The sequence below is a fragment of the Amblyomma americanum genome, chromosome 5 (assembly GCF_052857255.1).
Source record: "Amblyomma americanum isolate KBUSLIRL-KWMA chromosome 5, ASM5285725v1, whole genome shotgun sequence".
Taxonomy (NCBI): domain Eukaryota; kingdom Metazoa; phylum Arthropoda; class Arachnida; order Ixodida; family Ixodidae; genus Amblyomma; species Amblyomma americanum.
Genome location: NC_135501.1, coordinates 6,401,572 through 6,426,367, shown reverse-complemented (window position 1 = coordinate 6,426,367; position 24,796 = coordinate 6,401,572).

Here is a 24,796-nt window from a genome sequence, read left to right as displayed (position 1 = left end):
GTGAGCGCATCATCGCTGGCGCGGTGTCATGCCCAAATGGCGAAGCCCTTGATGCGTGTTTATTTGTCATGCTGTTTGCTTCGGTCATCGTCGAGGCAGATTGCCAGATTGATGAGCCGGCTCGAAACAGATGCATCGGCAGAGGATCCAAGGCAGGCCATGGCGGGTTTGAAACCCCTGATGTGTGCTGGCAGGAACCAAGGAACCGACAGCGAACGGCCCATGTGACTGCAGCCTGGAAAACGAACGGTTGTGAGCGCATCGTCGCTGGCGCAGTGTCATGCCCAAATGGCGAAGCCCCTGATGCGCGTTTATGTGTCATGCAGTTTGCTTCGGTCATCGTCGAGGCAGGTTACCAGATTGATGAGACGGCTCGAACCAGATGCATCGGCAGATGATCCAAGGCAGGCGATGGCGGAATTGAAACCTCTGATGTGAGCTTGCAGGAACCAAGCAACCCACGGAAAAAGGCCCATATGACTGCAGCCTGGAAAACGAACGGTTGCGAGCGCATTGTCGCTGGCGCGGTGTCATTCCCAAATGGCGAAGACCCTGATGCGCCTTTATGTGTCATGCTGTTTGCTTCGGTCATCGTCGAGGCAGGTTGCCAGATTGATGAGCCGGCTTGAACCAGATGCAGCGGCAGAGGACCCAAGGCAGGCCATGGCGGGTTTGAAACCCCTGATGTGAGCTGGCAGGAACAAAGGAACCCACCGCAAACAGCCCATGTGACTGCATCCTGGAAAACGAACGGTTGTGAGCGCATCTTATCTGGCGCGGTGTCATTCCCCAATGGCGAAGCCCCTGATGCGCGTTTATGTGTCATGCTGTTTGCTGCGGTCATCGTCGAGGCAGGTTGCCAGATTGATGAGCCGGCTCGAACCAGATGCATCGGCAGAGGATTCAAGGCAGGCCATGGCGGGTTTGAAACCCCTGATGTGAGCTGGCAGGAACCAAGTAACCTACCGCGGACGGCCCATGTGACTGCATCCTGGAAAACTAACGGTTGTGAGCGCATCGTCGCTGGCGCGGTGTCATGCCCAAATGGCGAAGCCCCTGATGCGCGTTTATGTTTCATGCTGTTTGCTGCGGTCATCGTCGAGGCAGGTTGCCAGATTGATGAGCCGGCTTGAACCAGATGCATCGGCAGAGGATTCAAGGCAGGCCATGGCGGGTTTGAAACCCCTGATGTGAGCTGGCAGGAACCAAGTAGCCTACCGCGGACGGCCCATGTGACTGCATGCTGGAAAACGAACGGTTGTGAGCGCATCATCGCTGGCGCGGTGTCATGCCCAAATGGCGAAACCCTTGATGCGTGTTTATTTGTCCTGCTGTTTGCTTCGGTCATCGTCGAGGCAGGTTGCCAGATTGATGAGCCGGCTCGAAACAGATGCATCGGCAGAGGATCCAAGGCAGGCCATGGCGGGTTTGAAACCCCTGATGTGTGCTGGCAGGAACCAAGGAACCGACAGCGAACGGCCCATGTGACTGCAGCCTGGAAAACGAACGGTTGTGAGCGCATCGTCGCTGGCGCAGTGTCATGCCCAAATGGCGAAGCCCCTGATGCGCCTTTATGTGTCATGCTGTTTGCTTCGGTCATCGTCGAGGCAGGTTGCCAGATTGATGAGCCGGCTTGAACCAGATGCAGCGGCAGAGGACCCAAGGCAGGCCATGGCGGGTTTGAAACCCCTGATGTGAGCTGGCAGGAACAAAGGAACCCACCGCAAACAGCCCATGTGACTGCATCCTGGAAAACGAACGGTTGTGAGCGCATCTTATCTGGCGCGGTGTCATTCCCCAATGGCGAAGCCCCTGATGCGCGTTTATGTGTCATGCTGTTTGCTGCGGTCATCGTCGAGGCAGGTTGCCAGATTGATGAGCCGGCTCGAACCAGATGCATCGGCAGAGGATTCAAGGCAGGCCATGGCGGGTTTGAAACCCCTGATGTGAGCTGGCAGGAACCAAGTAACCTACCGCGGACGGCCCATGTGACTGCATCCTGGAAAACTAACGGTTGTGAGCGCATCGTCGCTGGCGCGGTGTCATGCCCAAATGGCGAAGCCCCTGATGCGCGTTTATGTTTCATGCTGTTTGCTGCGGTCATCGTCGAGGCAGGTTGCCAGATTGATGAGCCGGCTTGAACCAGATGCATCGGCAGAGGATTCAAGGCAGGCCATGGCGGGTTTGAAACCCCTGATGTGAGCTGGCAGGAACCAAGTAGCCTACCGCGGACGGCCCATGTGACTGCATGCTGGAAAACGAACGGTTGTGAGCGCATCATCGCTGGCGCGGTGTCATGCCCAAATGGCGAAACCCTTGATGCGTGTTTATTTGTCCTGCTGTTTGCTTCGGTCATCGTCGAGGCAGGTTGCCAGATTGATGAGCCGGCTCGAAACAGATGCATCGGCAGAGGATCCAAGGCAGGCCATGGCGGGTTTGAAACCCCTGATGTGTGCTGGCAGGAACCAAGGAACCGACAGCGAACGGCCCATGTGACTGCAGCCTGGAAAACGAACGGTTGTGAGCGCATCGTCGCTGGCGCAGTGTCATGCCCAAATGGCGAAGCCCCTGATGCGCGTTTATGTGTCATGCAGTTTGCTTCGGTCATCGTCGAGGCAGGTTGCCAGATTGATGAGACGGCTCGAACCAGATGCATCGGCAGATGATCCAAGGCAGGCGATGGCGGAATTGAAACCTCTGATGTGAGCTGGCAGGAACCAAGCAACCCACGGAAAAAGGCCCATTTGACTGCAGCCTGGAAAAAGAACGGTTGCGAGCGCATCGTCGCTGGCGCGGTGTCATGCCCAAATGGCGAAGCCCCTGATGCGCGTTTATGTTTCATGCTGTTTGCTGCGGTCATCGTCGAGGCAGGTTGCCAGATTGATGAGCCGGCTCGAACCAGATGCATCGGCAGAGGATTCAAGGCAGGCCATGGCGGGTTTGAAACCCCTGATGTGAGCTGGCAGGAACCAAGTAACCTACCGCGGACGGCCCATGTGACTGCATGCTGGAAAACGAACGGTTGTGAGCGCATCGTCGCTGGCGCGGTGTCATGCCAAAATGGCGAAGCCCCTGATGCGCGTTTATGTGTCATGGTGTTTGTTTCGGTCATCGTCGAGGTAGGTTGCCAGAATAATGAGCCGGCTTCAACCAGATGCAGCGGCAGAGGATCCAAGGCAGGCCATGGCGGGATTGAAACCACTGATGTGAGCTGGCAGGAACCAAGAAACCCACCACAAACGGCCCCTGTGACTGCAGCCTGGAAAACGAACTGTTGTGGGCGCATCGTCGCTGGCGCTGTGTCACGCCCAAATGGCGAAGCCCCTGATGCGCGTTTATGTGTCATGCTGTTTCCTTCGGTCATCGTAGAGGCAGGTTGCCAGATTGATGAGCCAGCTCGAACCAGATGCAGCGGCAGAGGGTCCAAAGCAGGCCGTGGCCGATTGAAACCCGTGATGTGAGCTGGCAGGAACCAAGATACCCACAACCAACGGCCACTGTGACTGCAGCCTGGAAAACGAACGGTTTATTTTACTTATTTATTTCCACAATACTGCAGCCCCTCATTTGAGTCCAGGCAGGGAGGGCAGAAAAATACATTCGCTCCAAGGAACCAAGGAACCCACGGCAAACGGCCCATATGACTGCAGCCTGGAAAACCAACGGTTGTGAGCGCATCGTCGCTGGCGCGGTGTTATTCCCAAATGGCGAAGCCCCTGATGCGCGTTTATGTGTCATGCTGTTTGCTTCGGTCATCGTCGAGGCAGGTTGCCAGATTGATGAGCCGGATTGAACCAGATGCAGCGGCAGAGGAACCAAGGCAGGCCATGGCGGGATTGAAACCACTGATGTGAGCTGGCAGGATTCAAGAAACCTACCGCAAACAGCCCATGTGACTGCAGCATGCAAAACGAAAGGTTGTGAGCGCATCGTCGCTGGAGCGGTGTCATGCCCAAATGGCGAAGCCCCTGATGCGCGTTTATATGGTGTACTGTTTGCTTCGGTCATCGTCGAGGCAGGTTACCAGATTGATGAGCCGGCTCGAACCAGATGCATCGGCAGAGGATCCAAGGAGCGCGATGGAATGATTGAAACCCCTGATGTGAGCTGGCAGGAACCAAGGAACCCACCGCAAACGGCCCATGTGACTGCAGCCTGGAAAACGAACGGTTGTGAGCGCATCATCGCTGGCGCGGTGTCATGCCCAAATGGCGAAGCCCTTGATGCGTGTTTATTTGTCATGCTGTTTGCTTCGGTCATCGTCGAGGCAGGTTGCCAGATTGATGAGCCGGCTCGAAACAGATGCATCGGCAGAGGATCCAAGGCAGGCCATGGCGGGTTTGAAACCCCTGATGTGTGCTGGCAGGAACCAAGGAACCGACAGCGAACGGCCCATGTGACTGCAGCCTGGAAAACGAACGGTTGTGAGCGCATCGTCGCTGGCGCAGTGTCATGCCCAAATGGCGAAGCCCCTGATGCGCGTTTATGTGTCATGCTGTTTCCTTCGGTCATCGTAGAGGCAGGTTGCCAGATTGATGAGCCAGCTCGAACCAGATGCAGCGGCAGAGGGTCCAAAGCAGGCCGTGGCCGATTGAAACCCGTGATGTGAGCTGGCAGGAACCAAGATACCCACAACCAACGGCCACTGTGACTGCAGCCTGGAAAACGAACGGTTTATTTCACTTATTTATTTCCACAATACTGCAGCCCCTCATTTGAGTCCAGGCAGGGAGGGCAGAAAAATACATTCGCTCCAAGGAACCAAGGAACCCACGGCAAACGGCCCATATGACTGCAGCCTGGAAAACCAACGGTTGTGAGCGCATCGTCGCTGGCGCGGTGTTATTCCCAAATGGCGAAGCCCCTGATGCGCGTTTATGTGTCATGCTGTTTGCTTCGGTCATCGTCGAGGCAGGTTGCCAGATTGATGAGCCGGATTGAACCAGATGCAGCGGCAGAGGAACCAAGGCAGGCCATGGCGGGATTGAAACCACTGATGTGAGCTGGCAGGATTCAAGAAACCTACCGCAAACAGCCCATGTGACTGCAGCATGCAAAACGAAAGGTTGTGAGCGCATCGTCGCTGGAGCGGTGTCATGCCCAAATGGCGAAGCCCCTGATGCGCGTTTATATGGTGTACTGTTTGCTTCGGTCATCGTCGAGGCAGGTTACCAGATTGCTGAGCCGGCTCGAACCAGATGCATCGGCAGAGGATCCAAGGAGCGCGATGGAATGATTGAAACCCCTGATGTGAGCTGGCAGGAACCAAGGAACCCACCGCAAACGGCCCATGTGACTGCAGCCTGGAAAACGAACGGTTGTGAGCGCATCATCGCTGGCGCGGTGTCATGCCCAAATGGCGAAGCCCTTGATGCGTGTTTATTTGTCATGCTGTTTGCTTCGGTCATCGTCGAGGCAGGTTGCCAGATTGATGAGCCGGCTCGAAACAGATGCATCGGCAGAGGATCCAAGGCAGGCCATGGCGGGTTTGAAACCCCTGATGTGTGCTGGCAGGAACCAAGGAACCGACAGCGAACGGCCCATGTGACTGCAGCCTGGAAAACGAACGGTTGTGAGCGCATCGTCGCTGGCGCAGTGTCATGCCCAAATGGCGAAGCCCCTGATGCGCGTTTATGTGTCATGCAGTTTGCTTCGGTCATCGTCGAGGCAGGTTGCCAGATTGATGAGACGGCTCGAACCAGATGCATCGGCAGATGATCCAAGGCAGGCGATGGCGGAATTGAAACCTCTGATGTGAGCTTGCAGGAACCAAGCAACCCACGGAAAAAGGCCCATATGACTGCAGCCTGGAAAACGAACGGTTGCGAGCGCATTGTCGCTGGCGCGGTGTCATTCCCAAATGGCGAAGCCCCTGATGCGCCTTTATGTGTCATGCTGTTTGCTTCGGTCATCGTCGAGGCAGGTTGCCAGATTGATGAGCCGGCTTGAACCAGATGCAGCGGCAGAGGACCCAAGGCAGGCCATGGCGGGTTTGAAACCCCTGATGTGAGCTGGCAGGAACAAAGGAACCCACCGCAAACAGCCCATGTGACTGCATCCTGGAAAACGAACGGTTGTGAGCGCATCTTATCTGGCGCGGTGTCATTCCCCAATGGCGAAGCCCCTGATGCGCGTTTATGTGTCATGCTGTTTGCTGCGGTCATCGTCGAGGCAGGTTGCCAGATTGATGAGCCGGCTCGAACCAGATGCATCGGCAGAGGATTCAAGGCAGGCCATGGCGGGTTTGAAACCCCTGATGTGAGCTGGCAGGAACCAAGTAACCTACCGCGGACGGCCCATGTGACTGCATCCTGGAAAACTAACGGTTGTGATCGCATCGTCGCTGGCGCGGTGTCATGCCCAAATGGCGAAGCCCCTGATGCGCGTTTATGTTTCATGCTGTTTGCTGCGGTCATCGTCGAGGCAGGTTGCCAGATTGATGAGCCGGCTTGAACCAGATGCATCGGCAGAGGATTCAAGGCAGGCCATGGCGGGTTTGAAACCCCTGATGTGAGCTGGCAGGAACCAAGTAGCCTACCGCGGACGGCCCATGTGACTGCATGCTGGAAAACGAACGGTTGTGAGCGCATCATCGCTGGCGCGGTGTCATGCCCAAATGGCGAAGCCCTTGATGCGTGTTTATTTGTCCTGCTGTTTGCTTCGGTCATCGTCGAGGCAGGTTGCCAGATTGATGAGCCAGCTCGAAACAGATGCATCGGCAGAGGATCCAAGGCAGGCCATGGCGGGTTTGAAACCCCTGATGTGTGCTGGCAGGAACCAAGGAACCGACAGCGAACGGCCCATGTGACTGCAGCCTGGAAAACGAACGGTTGTGAGCGCATCGTCGCTGGCGCAGTGTCATGCCCAAATGGCGAAGCCCCTGATGCGCGTTTATGTGTCATGCAGTTTGCTTCGGTCATCGTCGAGGCAGGTTGCCAGATTGATGAGACGGCTCGAACCAGATGCATCGGCAGATGATCCAAGGCAGGCGATGGCGGAATTGAAACCTCTGATGTGAGCTGGCAGGAACCAAGCAACCCACGGAAAAAGGCCCATTTGACTGCAGCCTGGAAAAAGAACGGTTGCGAGCGCATCGTCGCTGGCGCGGTGTCATGCCCAAATGGCGAAGCCCCTGATGCGCGTTTATGTTTCATGCTGTTTGCTGCGGTCATCGTCGAGGCAGGTTGCCAGATTGATGAGCCGGCTCGAACCAGATGCATCGGCAGAGGATTCAAGGCAGGCCATGGCGGGTTTGAAACCCCTGATGTGAGCTGGCAGGAACCAAGTAACCTACCGCGGACGGCCCATGTGACTGCATGCTGGAAAACGAACGGTTGTGAGCGCATCGTCGCTGGCGCGGTGTCATGCCAAAATGGCGAAGCCCCTGATGCGCGTTTATGTGTCATGGTGTTTGTTTCGGTCATCGTCGAGGTAGGTTGCCAGAATAATGAGCCGGCTTCAACCAGATGCAGCGGCAGAGGATCCAAGGCAGGCCATGGCGGGATTGAAACCACTGATGTGAGCTGGCAGGAACCAAGAAACCCACCACAAACGGCCCCTGTGACTGCAGCCTGGAAAACGAACGGTTGTGGGCGCATCGTCGCTGGCGCTGTGTCACGCCCAAATGGCGAAGCCCCTGATGCGCGTTTATGTGTCATGCTGTTTCCTTCGGTCATCGTAGAGGCAGGTTGCCAGATTGATGAGCCAGCTCGAACCAGATGCAGCGGCAGAGGGTCCAAAGCAGGCCGTGGCCGATTGAAACCCGTGATGTGAGCTGGCAGGAACCAAGATACCCACAACCAACGGCCACTGTGACTGCAGCCTGGAAAACGAACGGTTTATTTTACTTATTTATTTCCACAATACTGCAGCCCCTCATTTGAGTCCAGGCAGGGAGGGCAGAAAAATACATTCGCTCCAAGGAACCAAGGAACCCACGGCAAACGGCCCATATGACTGCAGCCTGGAAAACCAACGGTTGTGAGCGCATCGTCGCTGGCGCGGTGTTATTCCCAAATGGCGAAGCCCCTGATGCGCGTTTATGTGTCATGCTGTTTGCTTCGGTCATCGTCGAGACAGGTTGCCAGATTGATGAGCCGGATTGAACCAGATGCAGCGGCAGAGGAACCAAGGCAGGCCATGGCGGGATTGAAACCACTGATGTGAGCTGGCAGGATTCAAGAAACCTACCGCAAACAGCCCATGTGACTGCAGCATGCAAAACGAAAGGTTGTGAGCGCATCGTCGCTGGAGCGGTGTCATGCCCAAATGGCGAAGCCCCTGATGCGCGTTTATATGGTGTACTGTTTGCTTCGGTCATCGTCGAGGCAGGTTACCAGATTGATGAGCCGGCTCGAACCAGATGCATCGGCAGAGGATCCAAGGAGCGCGATGGAATGATTGAAACCCCTGATGTGAGCTGGCAGGAACCAAGGAACCCACCGCAAACGGCCCATGTGACTGCAGCCTGGAAAACGAACGGTTGTGAGCGCATCATCGCTGGCGCGGTGTCATGCCCAAATGGCGAAGCCCTTGATGCGTGTTTATTTGTCATGCTGTTTGCTTCGGTCATCGTCGAGGCAGGTTGCCAGATTGATGAGCCGGCTCGAAACAGATGCATCGGCAGAGGATCCAAGGCAGGCCATGGCGGGTTTGAAACCCCTGATGTGTGCTGGCAGGAACCAAGGAACCGACAGCGAACGGCCCATGTGACAGCAGCCTGGAAAACGAACGGTTGTGAGCGCATCGTCGCTGGCGCAGTGTCATGCCCAAATGGCGAAGCCCCTGATGCGCGTTTATGTGTCATGCAGTTTGCTTCGGTCATCGTCGAGGCAGGTTGCCAGATTGATGAGACGGCTCGAACCAGATGCATCGGCAGATGATCGAAGGCAGGCGATGGCGGAATTGAAACCTCTGATGTGAGCTGGCAGGAACCAAGCAACCCACCGCAAACAGCCCATGTGACTGCATCCTGGAAAACGAACGGTTGTGAGCGCATCTTATCTGGCGCGGTGTCATGCCCAAATGGCGAAGCCCCTGATGCGCGTTTATGTGTCATGCTGTTTGCTGCGGTCATCGTCGAGGCAGGTTGCCAGATTGATGAGCCGGCTCGAACCAGATGCATCGGCAGAGGATTCAAGGCAGGCCATGGCGGGTTTGAAACCCCTGATGTGAGCTGGCAGGAACCAAGTAACCTACCGCGGACGGCCCATGTGACTGCATCCTGGAAAACTAACGGTTGTAAGCGCATCGTCGCTGGCGCGGTGTCATGCCCAAATGGCGAAGCCCCTGATGCGCGTTTATGTTTCATGCTGTTTGCTGCGGTCATCGTCGAGGCAGGTTGCCAGATTGATGAGCCGGCTTGAACCAGATGCATCGGCAGAGGATTCAAGGCAGGCCATGGCGGGTTTGAAACCCCTGATGTGAGCTGGCAGGAACCAAGTAACCTACCGCGGACGGCCCATGTGACTGCATGCTGGAAAACGAACGGTTGTGAGCGCATCGTCGCTGGCGCGGTGTCATGCCCAAATGGCGAAGCCCCTGATGCGCGTTTTTGTGTCATACTGTTTGCTTCGGTCATCGTCGAGGCAGGTTGCCAGATTGATGAGCCGGATCGAACCAGATGCAGCGGCAGAGGGTCCAAGGCAGGCCATGGCGGGATTCAAACCCCTGATGTGAGCTGGCAGGAACCAAGAAACCCACAACAAACGGCCACTGTGACTGCAGCCTGGAAAACGAACGGTTGTGGGCGCATCGTCGCTGGCGCGGTGTCATGCCAAAATGGCGAAGCCCCTGATGCGCGTTTATGTGTCATGGTGTTTGTTTCGGTCATCGTGAAGGTAGGTTGCCAGATTGATGAGCCAGCTCGAACCAGATGCAGCGGCAGAGGGTCCAAAGCAGGCCGTGGCCGATTGAAACCCGTGATGTGAGCTGGCAGGAACCAAGATACCCACATCCAACGGCCACTGTGACTGCAGCCTGGAAAACGAACGGTTTATTTACTTATTTATTTCCACAATACTGCAGCCCCTCATTTGAGTCCAGGCAGGGAGGGCAGAAAAATACATTCACTCCAAGGAACCAAGGAACCCACGGCAAACGGCCCATATGACTGCAGCCTGGAAAACCAACGGTTGTGAGCGCATCGTCGCTGGCGCGGTGTCATTCCCAAATGGCGAAGCCCCTGATGCGCGTTTATGTGTCATGCTGTTTGCTTCGGTCATCGTCGAGGCAGGTTGCCAGATTGATGAGCCGGATTGAACCAGATGCAGCGGCAGAGGAACCAAGGCAGGCCATGGCGGGTTTGAAACCCTTGATGCGAGCTGGCAAGAACAAAGAAACCCACACCAAACGGCCAATGTGACTGCAGCCTGGAAAACGAACATGTGTGAGCGCATCGTCGCTGGCACGTGTCATGCCCAAATGGCGAAGCCCCTTATGCGCGTTTATATGCCATGCTGTTTGCTTCGGTGATCGTCGAGGTAGGTTGCCAGATTGATGAGCCGGCTTAAACTAGATGCAGCGGCAGAGGATCCAAGGCAGGCCATGGCGGGATTGAAACCACTGATGTGAGCTGGCCGGACCCAAGAAACCTACCGCAAACGGCCCATGGTACTGCAGCATGGAGAACGAACGGACGTGAGCGCATCGCCGCAGGCGCGTTGTCATGCCGAAGTCGCGAAGCCCCTGATCCGCGTTTATATGCCATGCTGTTTGCTTCGGTCATCGTCGATGTAGATTACCAGATTGATGAGGCGGCTCGAACCAGCTGCAGCGGCAGAGGATCTAAGACAGGCCATGGCGGTATTGAAACCCCTGATGCGAGCTAGCAGGAACAAACAAACCCACACCAAACGGCCCATGTGACTGCAGCCTGGAAAACGAACGGGTGTGAGCGCATCGTCGCTGGCACGTGTCATGCGCAAATAGCGAAGCCCCTTATGCGCGTTTATATGCCGTGCTGTTTGCTTCGGGCATCGTCGAGGTAGGTTGCCTTATTGATGAGCCGGCTTGAACCAGATGGAGCGGCGGAGGACCAAAGGCAGGCCATGGCGGGATTCAAACCCCTGATGTGAGCTGGCAGGAACCAAGAAACCCACAACAAACGGCCCCTTTGACTGCAGCCTGGAAAACGAACTGATGTGGGCGCATCGTCGCTGGCGCGGTGTCATGCGCAAATGGCGAAGCCCCTGATGCGCTTTAATGTGTCATGGTGTTTGTTTCGGTCATCGTCGAGGCAGGTTGCCAGATTGATGAGCCGGCTTGAACCAGATGCAGCGGCAGAGGGTCCAAGGCAGGAAATGGCGGGTTTGAAACCCCTCATGCGAGCTGGCAGGAACAAAGAAACCCACACCAAACGGCCCATGTGACTGCAGCCTGGAAAACGAACGGGTGTGAGGGAATCGTCGCTGGTACGTGTCATGCCCAAATGGCGAAGCCCCTTATGCGCGTTTATATGCCATGCTGTTTGCTTCGGTCATCGTCGAGGTAGGTTGCCAGATTGATGAGCTGGCTTTAACTAGATGCAGCGGCAGAGGATCCAAGGCAGGCGATGGCGGGATTGAAACCCCTGATGTGAGCTGGCAGGAACCAAGGAACCCACCGCAAACGGCCCATGTGACTGCAGCCTGGAAAACGAACGGTTGTGAGCACATCGTCGCTGGCGCGGTGTCATGCCCAAGTGGCGAAGCCCCTGGTGCGCGTTTATGTGTCATGCTGTTTGCTTCGGTCATCGTCGTGGCAGGTTGCCAGATTGATGAGCCGGTTCGAAACAGATGCGTCGGAAGAGGATCCAAGGCAGGCGATGGCGGGATTGAAACCCATGATGTGAGCTGGCAGGAACAAAGGAACCCACCGCAAACGGCCCATGTGACTGCAGCCTGGAAAACGAACGGTTGTGAGCGCATCGTCGCTGGCGCGGTGTCATGCCCAAATGGCAAAGCCCCTGATGCGCGTTTAAGTGTCATGCTGTTTGCTTCGGTCATCGTCGAGGCAGGTTGCCAGATTGATGAGACGGCTCGAACGAGATGCATCGGCAGAGGATCCAAGGCAGGCGATGGCGGGATTGAAACCCCTGATGTGAGCTGGCAGGAACAAAGGAACCCACCGCAAACGGCCCATGTGACTGCATCCCGGAAAACGAACGGTTGTGAGCGCATCTTATCTGGCGCGGTGTCATGCCCAAATAGCGAAGCCCCTGATGCGCGTTTATGTGTCATGCTGTTTGCTGCGGTCATCGTCGAGGCAGGTTGCCAGATTGATGAGCCGGCTCGAACCAGATGCATCGGCAGAGGATTCAAGGCAGGCCATGGCGGGTTTTAAACCCCTGTTGTGAGCTGGCAGGAACCACGGAAATCACCGCAAACGGCCCATGTGACTGCATCCTGGAAAACGAACGGTTGTGAGCGCATTGTCGCTGGTGCGGTGTCATGGCCAAATGGCGAAGCCCCTGATGCGCGTTTTTGTGTCATGCTGTTTGCTTCGGTCATCGTCGAGGCAGGTTGCCAGATTGATGAGCCGGATCGAACCAGATACATCGGCAGAGGATCCAAGGCAGGCCATGGCGGGTTTGAAACCCCTGATGTGAGCGTGCAGGAACCAAGGAACCCACCGCAAACGGTCCATGTCACTGCAGCCTGGAAACCGAACGGTTGTGAGCGCATCGTCGCTGGCGCGGTGTCATTCCCAAATGGCGAAGCCCCTGATGCGCGTTTATGTGTCTTGCTGTTTGCTTCGGTCATCGTCGAGGCAGGTTGCCGGACTGATGAGTCGGCTCGAACCAGATGCAGCGGCAGAGGGTCGAAGGCAGGCCATGGCGGGATTCAAACCCCTGATGTGAGCTGGCAGGAACCAAGAAACCCACAACAAACGGCCACTGTGACTGCAGCCTGGAAAACGAACGGTTGTGGGCGCATCGTCGCTGGCGCGGTGTCATGCCAAAATGGCGAAGCCCCTGATGCGCGTTTATGTGTCATGGTGTTTGTTTCGGTCATCGTCGAGGTAGGTTGCCAGAATAATGAGCCGGCTTCAAGCAGATGCAGCGGCAGACGATCCAAGGCAGGCCATGGCGGGATTGAAACCACTGATGTGAGCTGGCAGGAATCAAGAAACCCACCACAAACGGCCCCTGTGACTGCAGCCTGGAAAACGAACGGTTGTGGGCGCATCGTCGCTGGCGCTGTGTCACGCCCAAATGGCGAAGCCCCTGATGCGCGTTTATGTGTCATGTTGTTTCCTTCGGTCATCGTAGAGGCAGGTTGCCAGATTGATGAGCCGGCTCGAACCAGATGCAGCGGCAGAGGGTCCAAATCAGGCCGTGGCCGATTGAAACCCGTGATGTGAGCTGGCAGGAACCAAGATACCCACAACAAACGGCCACTGTGACTGCAGCCTGGATAACGAACGGTTTGTTTTACTTATTTATTTCCACAATACTGCAGCCCCTCATTTGAGTCCAGGCAGGGAGGGCAGAAAAATAAATTCACTCCAAGGAACCAAGGAACCCACGGCAAACGGCCCATATGACTGCAGCCTGGAAAACGAACGGTTGTGAGCGCATCGTCGCTGGCGCGGTGTCATGCCCAAATTTCGAAGCCCCTGATGCGCGTTTATGTGTCATGCTGTTTGCTTCGGTGATCGTCGAGGCAGGTTGCCAGATTGATTAGCCGGCTTGAACCAGATGCAGCGGCAGAGGAACCAAGGCAGGCCATGGCGGGTTTGAAACCCTTGATGCGAGCAGGCAAGAACAAAGAAACCCACACCAAACGGCCCATGTGTCTGCAGCCTGGAAAACGAAGAGGTGTGAGCGCATCGTCGCTGGCACGTGTCATGCCCATATGGCGAAGCCCCTTATGCGCGTTTATATGCCATGCTGTTTGCTTCGGTGATCGTCGAGGTAGGTTGCCAGATTGATGAGCCTGCTTTAACTAGATGCAGCGGCAGAGGATCCAAGGCAGGCGATGGCGGGATTTAAACCCCTGATTTGAGCTGGCAGGAACCAAGGAACCCACCGCAAACGGCCCATGTGACTGCAGCCTGGAAAACGAACGGTTGTGAGCACATCGTCGCTGGCGCGGTGTCATGCGCAAATGGCGAAGCCCCTGGTGCGCGTTTATGTGTCATGCAGTTTGCTTCGGTCATCGTCGAGGCAGGTTGCCAGATTGATGAGCCGGCTCGAAACAGATGCAGCGGCAGAGGAACCAAGGCAGGCCATGGCGGGTTTGAAACCCTTGATGCGAGCTGGCAAGAACAAAGAAACCCACACGAAACGGCCCATGTGACTGCAGCCTGGAAAACGAACAGGTGTGAGTGCATCGTCGCTGGCACGTGTCATGCCCATATGGCGAAGCCCCTTATGCGCGTTTATATGCCATGCTGTTTGCTTCGGTGATCGTCGAGGTAGGTTGCCAGATTGATGAGCCTGCTTTAACTAGATGCAGCGGCAGAGGATCCAAGGCAGGCCATGGCGGGATTGAAACTACTGATGTGAGCTGGCAGGATCCAAGAAACCTACCGCAAACGTCCCATGGTACTGCAGCATGGAAAACGAACGGACGTGAGCGCATCGTCGCTGGCGCGCTGTCATGCCGAAGTCGCGAAGCCCCTGATGCGCGTTGATATGCCATGCTGTTTGCTTCGGTCATCGTCGAGGCAGGTTGCCGGACTTATGAGTCGGCTCGAACCAGATGCAGCGGCAGAGGATCCAATAAGGCCATGGCGGGATTCAAACCAATGATGTGAGCTGGTCGGAACCAAGAAACCCACCACAAACAGCCCCTGTGACTGCAGCCTGGAAAACAAACGGTTGTGCGCGCATCGTCGCTGGCGCGGTGTCATTCACAAATGGCTAAGCCCCTGATGCGCGTTTATGTGTCATGGTGTTTGTTTCGGTCATCGTCGAGGTAGGTTGCCAGATTGATGAGTCGGCTTGATCCAGATAGAGCGGCAGAGGACCGAAGGCAGGCCATGGCAGGATTGAAACCCCTTGATGTGAGCTGGCTGGAACCAAGAAACCCACCGCAAACGGCCCCTGTGACTGCAATCTGGAAAACGAACGGGTGTGAGCGCATCGTCGCTGGCGCGGTGTCATGCCCAAATGGCGAAGCCCCTGATGCGCGTTTATGTGTCATGCTGTTTGCTTCGGTCATCGTCGAGGCAGGTTGCCAGATTGATCAGCCGGCTTGAACCAGATGCAGCGGCAGAGGGTCCAAGGCAGGCCATGGCGGGTTTGAAACCCCTGATGCGAGCTGGCAGGAACAAAGAAACCCACACCAAACGGCCCATGTGACTGCAGCCTGGAAAACGAACGGGTGTGAGCGCATCGTCGCTGGCACGTGTCATGCCCAAATGGCGAAGCCCCTTATGCGCGTTTATGTGTCCTGCTGTTTGCTTCGGTCATCGTAGATGTAGGATGCCAGATTGATGAGCCGGCTTTAACTAGATCAAGGCGGAAAGCTGGGCTAGTTGGTGTTTCATCATGAATTAAAAGACTAGCGCAAATAACAAAGACACAGACATACAAGTAGACAGGACGAGCGCTAAACATCAACTGAGTTGTTTACTGAATATAAAGGAACATATAAGCAATTCGGTGGTGCATGCGCACACTGGGTTAACAATACATAGACAATCTAATCAAGGTGTGGCAAACTGTTCTTTAGGTACATTTTTTTCTTTTTTGGTCAAGGTAAGTGAACTAGTGCTTACACAGTTATCACCTTCTCTGTCAATGTGATAGGCCTCACAAATCTCACGACCTAACTTTGTGCCTCCCCTACCAAGCACACACGTGGCACCAAACGCCGGCACGCACCCGCACCGCTTACAATGCTTGGCCAAATGACCGCTCCCCGCCAATGAATCTACCAGCAGAAAGACGGTATTTGCATAGGCTCATGCATAGCTCCAATACTTAGCGAAATATTTTTAGGTCAATTTGACAAACGCGTTGCAGCGTGCATGAAAAGGGAAAAAGGTGTAGTGAGGTGTTTTAGATATGTGGATGATTTTATTGTGTTTGTGAATGTTGAGAACGAGAGTGACAAACCACAGGTTGTAAAAAGTGTTTTAGATATTTTCGGTGAATGTTCTGTCAAGCTGAGATTCACGCATGGAGTTCCGATCAACGGGTGTCTCCAATTCCTCGAGATTTGTTTGTTCTTTGGCACGGGGCACATCTGCTGGTCGTACCAGCCACGCACAAAGAAGGAAATTTTAGCGTACAATTCGGCGCATTCGAAATTGGTAAAACGGGGCATTGCAAAAAATTGCCTGCGTGGTTCTCTCGAGAAGTCTTGCCAGCATAAAATTGAGATCAGTTTGCAGACGCAAGTGCACCGGTTGCAGAACGCCGGCTTTCCTATGTATACCGTGACGGCTGTAGCGCAGTGCCTCCTGAAAGAATCAGGGCAGGTGGCCGACCTGGCGTGGCAGCGGAAACTAGCTGCAGGAGGCTGAGGCGTACCGCTATACCGTACGTGCACCAGTTATCGCACCGGCTGAAGAAAGTTGGAGAGAGGTGCGGTGTGGACGTGATGTTCACTGCCCCCGAAAAGCTGGTGCGCATGTGCAAAGCGGTCAACGAAGAAAGGAAACCGGTCTGCACCACAAAACACGTATGCAAGTTTGTGCCTTGCACTGCTGGCATCGTATACCGCATACCGCTCTCCTGCGGTAGATGCTACGTGGGGCAGTCTGGACGGTGCCTGAACGAGCGGCTACGAGAGCACAGCACGCTGGTAGATTCATTGGCGGGGGGCGGTCATTTGGCCAAGCATTGTAAGCGGTGCGGGTGCGTGCCGGCGTTTGGTGCCACGTGTGTGCTTGGTAGGGGAGGCACAAAATTAGGTCGTAAGATTTGTGAGGCCTATCACATTGACAGAGAAGGTGATAACTGTGTAAGCACTAGTTCACTTACCTTGACCAAAAAAGAAAAAATGTACCTAAAGAACAGTTTGCCACACCTTGATTAGATTGTCTATGTATTGTTAACCCAGTGTGCGCATGCACCACCGAATTGCTTATATGTACCTTTATGTTCAGTAAACAACTCAGTTGATGTTTAGCGCTCGTCCTGTCTACTTCTATGTCTGTGTCTTTGTTATTTGCGCTAGTCTTTTAATTCATGATTTAACTAGATGCAGCGGCAGAGGATCCAAGGCAGGCGATGGCGGGATTGAAACCCCTGATGTGAGCTGGCAGGCACCAAGGAACCCACCGAACGGACCATGTGACTGCAGCCTGGAAAACGAACGGTTGTGAGCACATCGTCGCTGGCGCGGTGTCATGCCCAAATGGCGAAGCCCCTGGTGCGCGTTTATGTGTCATGCTGTTTCCTTCGGTCATCGTAGAGGCAGGTTGCCAAATTGATGAGCCGGCTCGAACCAGATGCAGCGGCAGAGGGTCCAAAGCAGGCCGTGGCAGATTGAAACCCGTGATGTGAGTTGGCAGGAACCAAGATACCCACTACAAACGGCCACTGTGACTGCAGCCTGGAAAACGTACGGTTTATTTTACTTATTTATTTCCACAATACTGCAGCCCCTCATTTGAGTCCAGGCAGGGAGGGCAGAAAAATACATTCACTCCAAGGAACCAAGGAACCCACGGCAAACGGCCCATATGACTGCAGCCTGGAAAACGAAGGGTTGTGAGCGCATCGTCGCTGGCGCGGTGTCATGCCCAAATGGCGAAGCCCCTGATGCGCGTTTATGTGTCATGCTGTTTGCTTCTGTCATCGTCGAGGCAGGTTGCCAGATTGATGAGCCGGCTTGATCCAGATGCAGCGGCAGAGGATCCAAGGCAGGCCATGGCGGGATTCAAACCACTGATGTGAGCTGGCAGGATCCAAGAAACCTACCGCAAACGGCCCATGGTACTGCAGCATGGAAAACGAACGGACGTGAGCGCATCGTCGCTGGCGCGCTGTCATGCCGAAGTCGCGAAGCCCCTAATGCGCGTTTATATGCCATGCTGTTTGCTTCGGTTTTCGTCGAGGTAGATTGCCAGATTGATGAGCCGGCTCGAACCAGCTGCAGCGGCAGAGGATCTAAGACAGGCCATGGCGGGATTGAATCCCCTGATGCGAGCTAGCAGGAACAAACAAACCCACACCAAACGGCCCATGTGTCTGCAGCCTGGAAAACGAACGGGTGTGAGCGCATCATCGCTGGCACGTGTCATGCGCAAATAGCGAAGCCCCTTATGCGCGTTTATATGCCATGCTGTTTGCTTCGGTCATCGTCGAGGTAGGTTGCCAGATTGATGAGCCGGCTTGAACCAGATGCAGCGGCAGAGGATCCAATAAGGCTATGGCGGGATTGAAACCAATGATGTGAGCTGGCAGGAACCAAGAAACCCACCACAAACAGCCCCGGTGACTGCAGCCTGGAAAACAAACGGTTGTGTGCGCATCGTCGCTGGCGCGGTGTCATGCCCAAATGGCGAAGCCCCTGATGCGCGTTTATGTGTCACGCTGTTTGCTTCGGTCATCGTCGAGGCAGGTTGCCAGATTGATGAGCCGGCTTGAACCAGATGCAGCGGCAGAGGGTCCAAAGCAGGCCGTGGCGGGATTGAAACCCCTGGTGTGAGCTGGCAGGAACCAAGATACCCACAACAAACGGCCACTGTGACTGCAGCCTGGAAAACGAACGGTTTATATTACTTACTTATTTCCACAATACTGCAGCTCCTCATTTGAGTCCAGGCAGGGAGGGCAGAAAATACATTCACTCCAAGGAACCAAGGAACCCACGGCAAACGGCCAATATGACTGCAGCCTGGAAAACGAACGGTTGTGAGCGCATCGTCGCTGGTGCGGTGTCATGCCCAAATGGCGAAGCCCCTGATGCGCGTTTATGTGTCATGCTGTTTGCTTCGGTCATCGTAGAGGCAGGTTGCCAGATTGATGAGCCGGCTCGAACCAGATGCAGCGTTAGAGGGTCCAAAGCAGGCCGTGGCCAATTGAAACCCGTGATGTGAGCTGGCAGGAAACAAGAAACCCACCACAAACAGCCCCTGTGACTGCAGCCTGGAAAACAAACGGTTGTGGGCGCATCGTCGCTGGCGCGGTGTCATGCACAAATGGCTAAGCCCCTGATGCGCGTTTATATGTCATGGTGTTTGTTTCGGTCATCGTCGAGGTAGGTTGCCAGATTGATGAGTCGGCTTGAACCAGATAGAGCGGCAGAGGACCGAAGGCAGGCCATGGCAGGATTGAAACCCCTGATGTGAGCTGGCTGGAACCAAGAAACCCACCGCAAACGGCCCCTGTGACTGCAATCTGGAAAACGAACGGGTGTGAGCGCATCGTCGCTGGCGCGGTGTCATGCCCAAATGGCGAAGCCCCTTATGCGCGTTTATATGTCATGCTGTTTGCTTCGGTCATCGTCGAGGTAGGTTGCCAGATTGATGAGCCGGCTTTAACTAGATGCAGCGGCAGAGGATCCAAGGCAGGCGATGGCGGGATTGAAACCCCTGATGTGAGCTGGCAGGAACCAAGGAACCCACCGCAAACGGACCATGTGACTGCAGCCTGGAAAACGAACGGTTGTGAGCACATCGTCGCTGGCGCGGTGTCATGCCCAAATGGCGAAGCCCCTGATGCGCGTTTATGTGTCATGCTGTTTCCTTCGGTCATCGTAGAGGCAGGTTGCCAGATTGATGAGCCGGCTCGAACCAGATGCAGCGGCAGAGGGTCCAAAGCAGGCCGTATCCGATTGAAACCCGTGATGTGAGCTGGCAGGAACCAAGATACCCACTACAAACGGCCACTGTGACTGCAGCCTGGAAAACGAACGGTTTATTTTACTTATTTATTTCCACAATACTGCAGCCCCTCATTTGAGTCCAGGCAGGGAGGGCAGAAAAATACATTCACTCCAAGGAACCAAGGAACCCATGGCAAACGGCCCATATGACTGCAGCCTGGAAAACGAACAGTTGTGAGCGCATCGTCGCTGGCGCGGTGTCATGCCCAAATGGCGAAGCCCCTGATGCGCGTTTATGTGTCATGCTGTTTGCTTCGGTCATCGTCGAGGCAGGTTGCCAGATTGATGAGCCGGCTTGAACCAGATGCAGCGGCAGAGGATCCAAGGCAGGCCATGGCGGGTTTGAAACCCTTGATGCGAGCTGGCAAGAACAACTAAACCCACACCAAACGGCCCATGTGACTGCAGCCTGGAAAACGAACAGGTGTGAGCGCATCGTCGCTGGCACGTTTCATGCCCAAATGGCGAAGCCCCTTATGCGCGTTTATATGCCATGCTGTTTGCTTCGGTGATCGTCGAGGTAGGTTGCCATATTGATGAGCCTGCTTTAACTAGATGCAGAAGCAGAGGATCCAAGGCAGGCCATGGCGGGATTGAAACCACTGATGTGAACTGGCAGGACCCAAGAAACCTACCGCAAACGGCCCACGGTACTACAGCATGGAAAACGAACGGACGTGAGCGCATCGTCGCTGGCGCGCTGTCATGCCGAAGTCGCGAAGCCCCTGATGCGCGTTTATATGCCATGCTGTTTGCTTCGGTCATCGTCGAGGTAGATTGCCAGATTGATGAGCCGGCTCGAACCAGCTGCAGTGGCAGAGGATCTAAGACAGGCCATGGCGGGATTGAAACCCCTGATGCGAGATAGCAGGAACAAACAAACCCACACGAAACGGCCCATGTGACAGCAGCCTGGAAAACGAACGGGTGTGAGCGCATGGTCGCTGGCACGTGTCATGCGCAAATAGCGAAGCCCCTGATGCGCGTTTCTGTGTCATGCTGTTTGCTTCGGTCATCGTCGAGGCAGGTTGCCAGCTTGATGACCCGGCTCGAACCAGATGCATCAGCTGAGGATCAAAGGCAGGCGATGGCGGGATTGAAACCCCTGATGTGAGCTGGCAGGAACCAAGGAACCCACCGCAAACGGACCATGTGACTGCAGCCTGAAAAACGAACGGTTGTGAGCACATCGTCGCTGGCGCGGTGTCATGCCCAAATGGCAAAGCCCCTGATGCACGTTTATGTGTCATGCTGTTTGCTTCGGTCATCGTCGAGGCAGGTTGCCAGATTGATGAGCCGGCTTGAACCAGATGCAGCGGCAGAGGGTCCAAAGCAGGCCGTGGCGGGATTGAAACCCCTGATGTGAGCTGGCAGGAACCAAGATACCCACAACAAACGGCCACTGTGACTGCAGCCTGGAAAACGAACGGTTTATTTTACTTATTTATTTCCACAATACTGCAGCCCCTCATTTGAGTCCAGGCAGGGAGGGCAGAAAAATACATTCACTCCAAGGAACCAAGGAACCCACGGCAAACGGCCAATATGACTGCAGCCTGGAAAACGAACGGTTGTGAGCGCATCGTCGCTGGCGCGGTGTCATGCCCAAATGGCGAAGCCCCTGATACGCGTTTATATGTCATGCTGTTTCCTTCGGTCAAAGTCGAGGTAGATTGCCAGATTGATGAGCCGGCTCGAACTAGCTGCAGCGGCAGAGGATCTAAGACAGGCCATGGCGGGATTGAAACCCCTGTTGCGAGCTAGCAGGAACAAACAAACCCACACCAAACAGCCCATGTGACTGCAGCCTGGAAAACGAACGGGTGTGAGCGCATCGTCGCTGGCACGTGTCATGCGCAAATAGCGAAGCCCCTTATGCGCGTTTATATGCCATGCTGTTTGCTTCGGTCATCGTCGAGGTAGGTTGCCTTATTGATGAGCCGGCTTGAACCAGATGGAGCGGCAGAGGACCCAAGGCAGGTCATGGCGGGATTCAAACCCCTGATGTGAGCTGGCAGGAACCAAGAAACCCACAACAAACGGCCCCTGTGACTGCAGCCTGGAAAACGAACGGTTGTGGGTGCATCGTCGCTGGCGCGGTGTCATGCCCAAATGGCGAAGCCCCTGATGCGCGTTAATGTGTCATGGTGTTTGTTTCGGTTATCGTCGAGGCAAGTCGCCAGATTGATGAGCCGGCTTTAACCAGATGCAGCGGCAGAGGGTCCAAGGCAGGCCATGGCGGGTTTGAAACCCCTGATGCGAGCTGGCAGGAACAAAGAAACCCACACCAAACGGCCCATGTGACTGCAGCCTGGATAACGAACGGTTGTGAGCACATCGTCGCTGGCGCGGTGTCATGCCCAAATGGCGAAGCCCCTGGTGCGCGTTTATGTGTCATGCTGTTTGCTTCGGTCATCGTCGAGGCAGGTTGCCAGATTGATGAGCCGGCTTGAAACAGATGCATCGGCAGAGGATCCAAGGCAGGCCATGGCGGGTTTGAAACCCCTGATGTGTGCTGGCAGGAACCAAGGAACCCACCGCAAGCGGCCGATGTGGCTGCAGCCTGGAAAACGAACGGTTGTGAGCGCATCGTCGCTGGCGCGGTGTCATGCCCAAATGGCGAAGCCCCTGATGCGCGTTTATGTGTCATGCTGTTTGCTTCGGTCATCGTCGAGGCAGGTTGCCAGATTAATGAGCCGGCTTGAAACAGATGCATCGGCAGAGGATCCAAGGCAGGCCATGGCGGGTTTGAAACCCCTGATGTGTGCTGGCAGGAACCAAGGAACCCACCGCAAGCGGCCCATGTGACTGCAGCCTGGAAAACGAACGGTTGTGGGCGCATCGTCGCTGGCGCGGTGTCATGCCAAAATGGCGAAGCCCCTGATGCGCGTTTATGTGTCATGGTGTTTGTTTCGGTCATCGTCGAGGTAGGTTGCCAGATTAATGAGCCGGCTTCAACCAGATGCAGCGGCACAGGATCCAAGGCAGGCCATGGTGGGATTGAAACCACTGATGTGAGCTGGCAGGAACCAAGAAACCCACCACAAACGGCCCCTGTGACTGCAGCCTGGAAAACGAACGGCTGTGGGCGCATCGTCGCTGGCGCTGTGTCACGCCCAAATGGCGAAGCCCCTGATGCGCGTTTATGTGTCAGGCTGTTTGCTTCGGTCATCGTCGAGGCAGGTTGCCAGATTGATGAGCCGGATCGAACCAGATGCATCGGCAGAGGATCCAAGGCAGGCCATGGCGGGTTTGAAACCCCTGATGTGAGCGTGCAGGAATCAAGGAACCCACCGCAAACGGTCCATGTGACTGCAGCCTGGAAACCGAACAGTTGTGAGCGCATCGTCGCTGGCGCGGTGTCATTCCCAAATGGCGAAGCCCCTGATGCGCGTTTATGTGTCTTGCTGTTTGCTTCTGTCATCGTCAAGGCAGGTTGCCGGACTGATGAGTCGGCTCGAACCAGATGCAGCGGCAGAGGATCCAATAAGGCCATGGCGGGATTCAAACCAATGATGTGAGCTGGCAGGAACCAAGAAACCCACCACAAACAGCCCCTGTGACCGCAGCCTGGAAAACAAACGGTTGTGGGCGCATCGTCGCTGGTGCGGTGTCATGCACAAATGGCTAATCCCGTGATGCGCGTTTATGTGTCATGCTGTTTGTTTCGGTCATCGTCGAGGTATGGTACCAGATTGATGAGTCGGCTTCAACCAGATAGAGCGGCAGAGGACCGAAGGCAGGCCATGGCAGGATTGAATCCCCTGATGTGAGCTGGCTGGAACCAAGAAACCTACCGCAAACGGCCCCTGTGACTGCAATCTGGAAAACGAACGGGTGTGAGCGCATCGTCGCTGGCGCGGTGTCATGCCCAAATGGCGAAGCCCCTGATGCGCGTTTATGTGTCATGCTGTTTGCTTCAGTCATCGTCGAGGCAGGTTGCCAGATTGATGAGCCGGCTTGAACCAGATGCAGCGGCAGAGGATCCAAGGCAGGCCATGGCGGGTTTGAAACCCTTGATGCGTGCTGGCAAGAACAAAGAAACCCACACCAAACGGCCCATGTGACTGCAGCCTGGAAAACGAACAGGTGTGAGCGCATCGTCGCTGGCACGTGTCATGCCCAAATGGCGAAGCCCCTTATGCGCGTTTATATGCCATGCTGTTTGCTTTGGTGATCGTCGAGGTAGGTTGCCAGATTGATGAGCCGGCTTTAACTAGATGCAGCGGCAGAGGATCCAAGGCAGGCGATGGCGGGATTGAAACCCCTGATGTGAGCTGGCAGGAACCAAGATACCCACAACAAACGGCCACTGTGACTGCAGCCTGGAAAACGAACGGTTTATTTTACTTACTTATTTCCACAATACTGCAGCCCCTCATTTGAGTCCAGGCAGGGAGGGCGGAAAAATACATTCACTCCAAGGAACCAAGGAACCCACGGCAAACGGCCAATATGACTGCAGCCTGGAAAACGAACGGTTGTGAGCGCATCGTCGCTGGTGCGGTGTCATGCCCAAATGGCGAAGCCCCTGATGCGCGTTTATGTGTCATGCTGTTTCCTTCGGTCATCGTAGAGGCAGGTTGCCAGATTGATGAGCCGGCTCGAACCAGATGCAGCGGCAGAGGGTCCAAAGCAGGCCATGGCCGATTGAAACCCGTGATGTGAGCTGGCAGGAGCCAAGATACCCACAACAAACGGCCACTGTGACTGCAGCCTGGAAAACGAACGGTTTATTTTACTTATTTATTTCCACAATACTGCAGCCCCTCGTTGGAGTCCAGGCAAGGAGGGCAGAAAAATACATTCACTCCAAGCAACCAAGGAACCCACGGCAAACGGCCCATATGACTGCAGCCTGGAAAACGAACGGTTGTGAGCCCATCGTCGCTGGCGCGGTGTCATGCCCAAATGGCGAAGCCCCTGATGCGCGTTTATGTGTCATGCTGTTTGCTTCGGTCATCGTCGAGGCAAGTTGCCAGATTGATGAGCCGGCTTGAACCAGATGCAGCGGCAGAGAATCCAAGGCA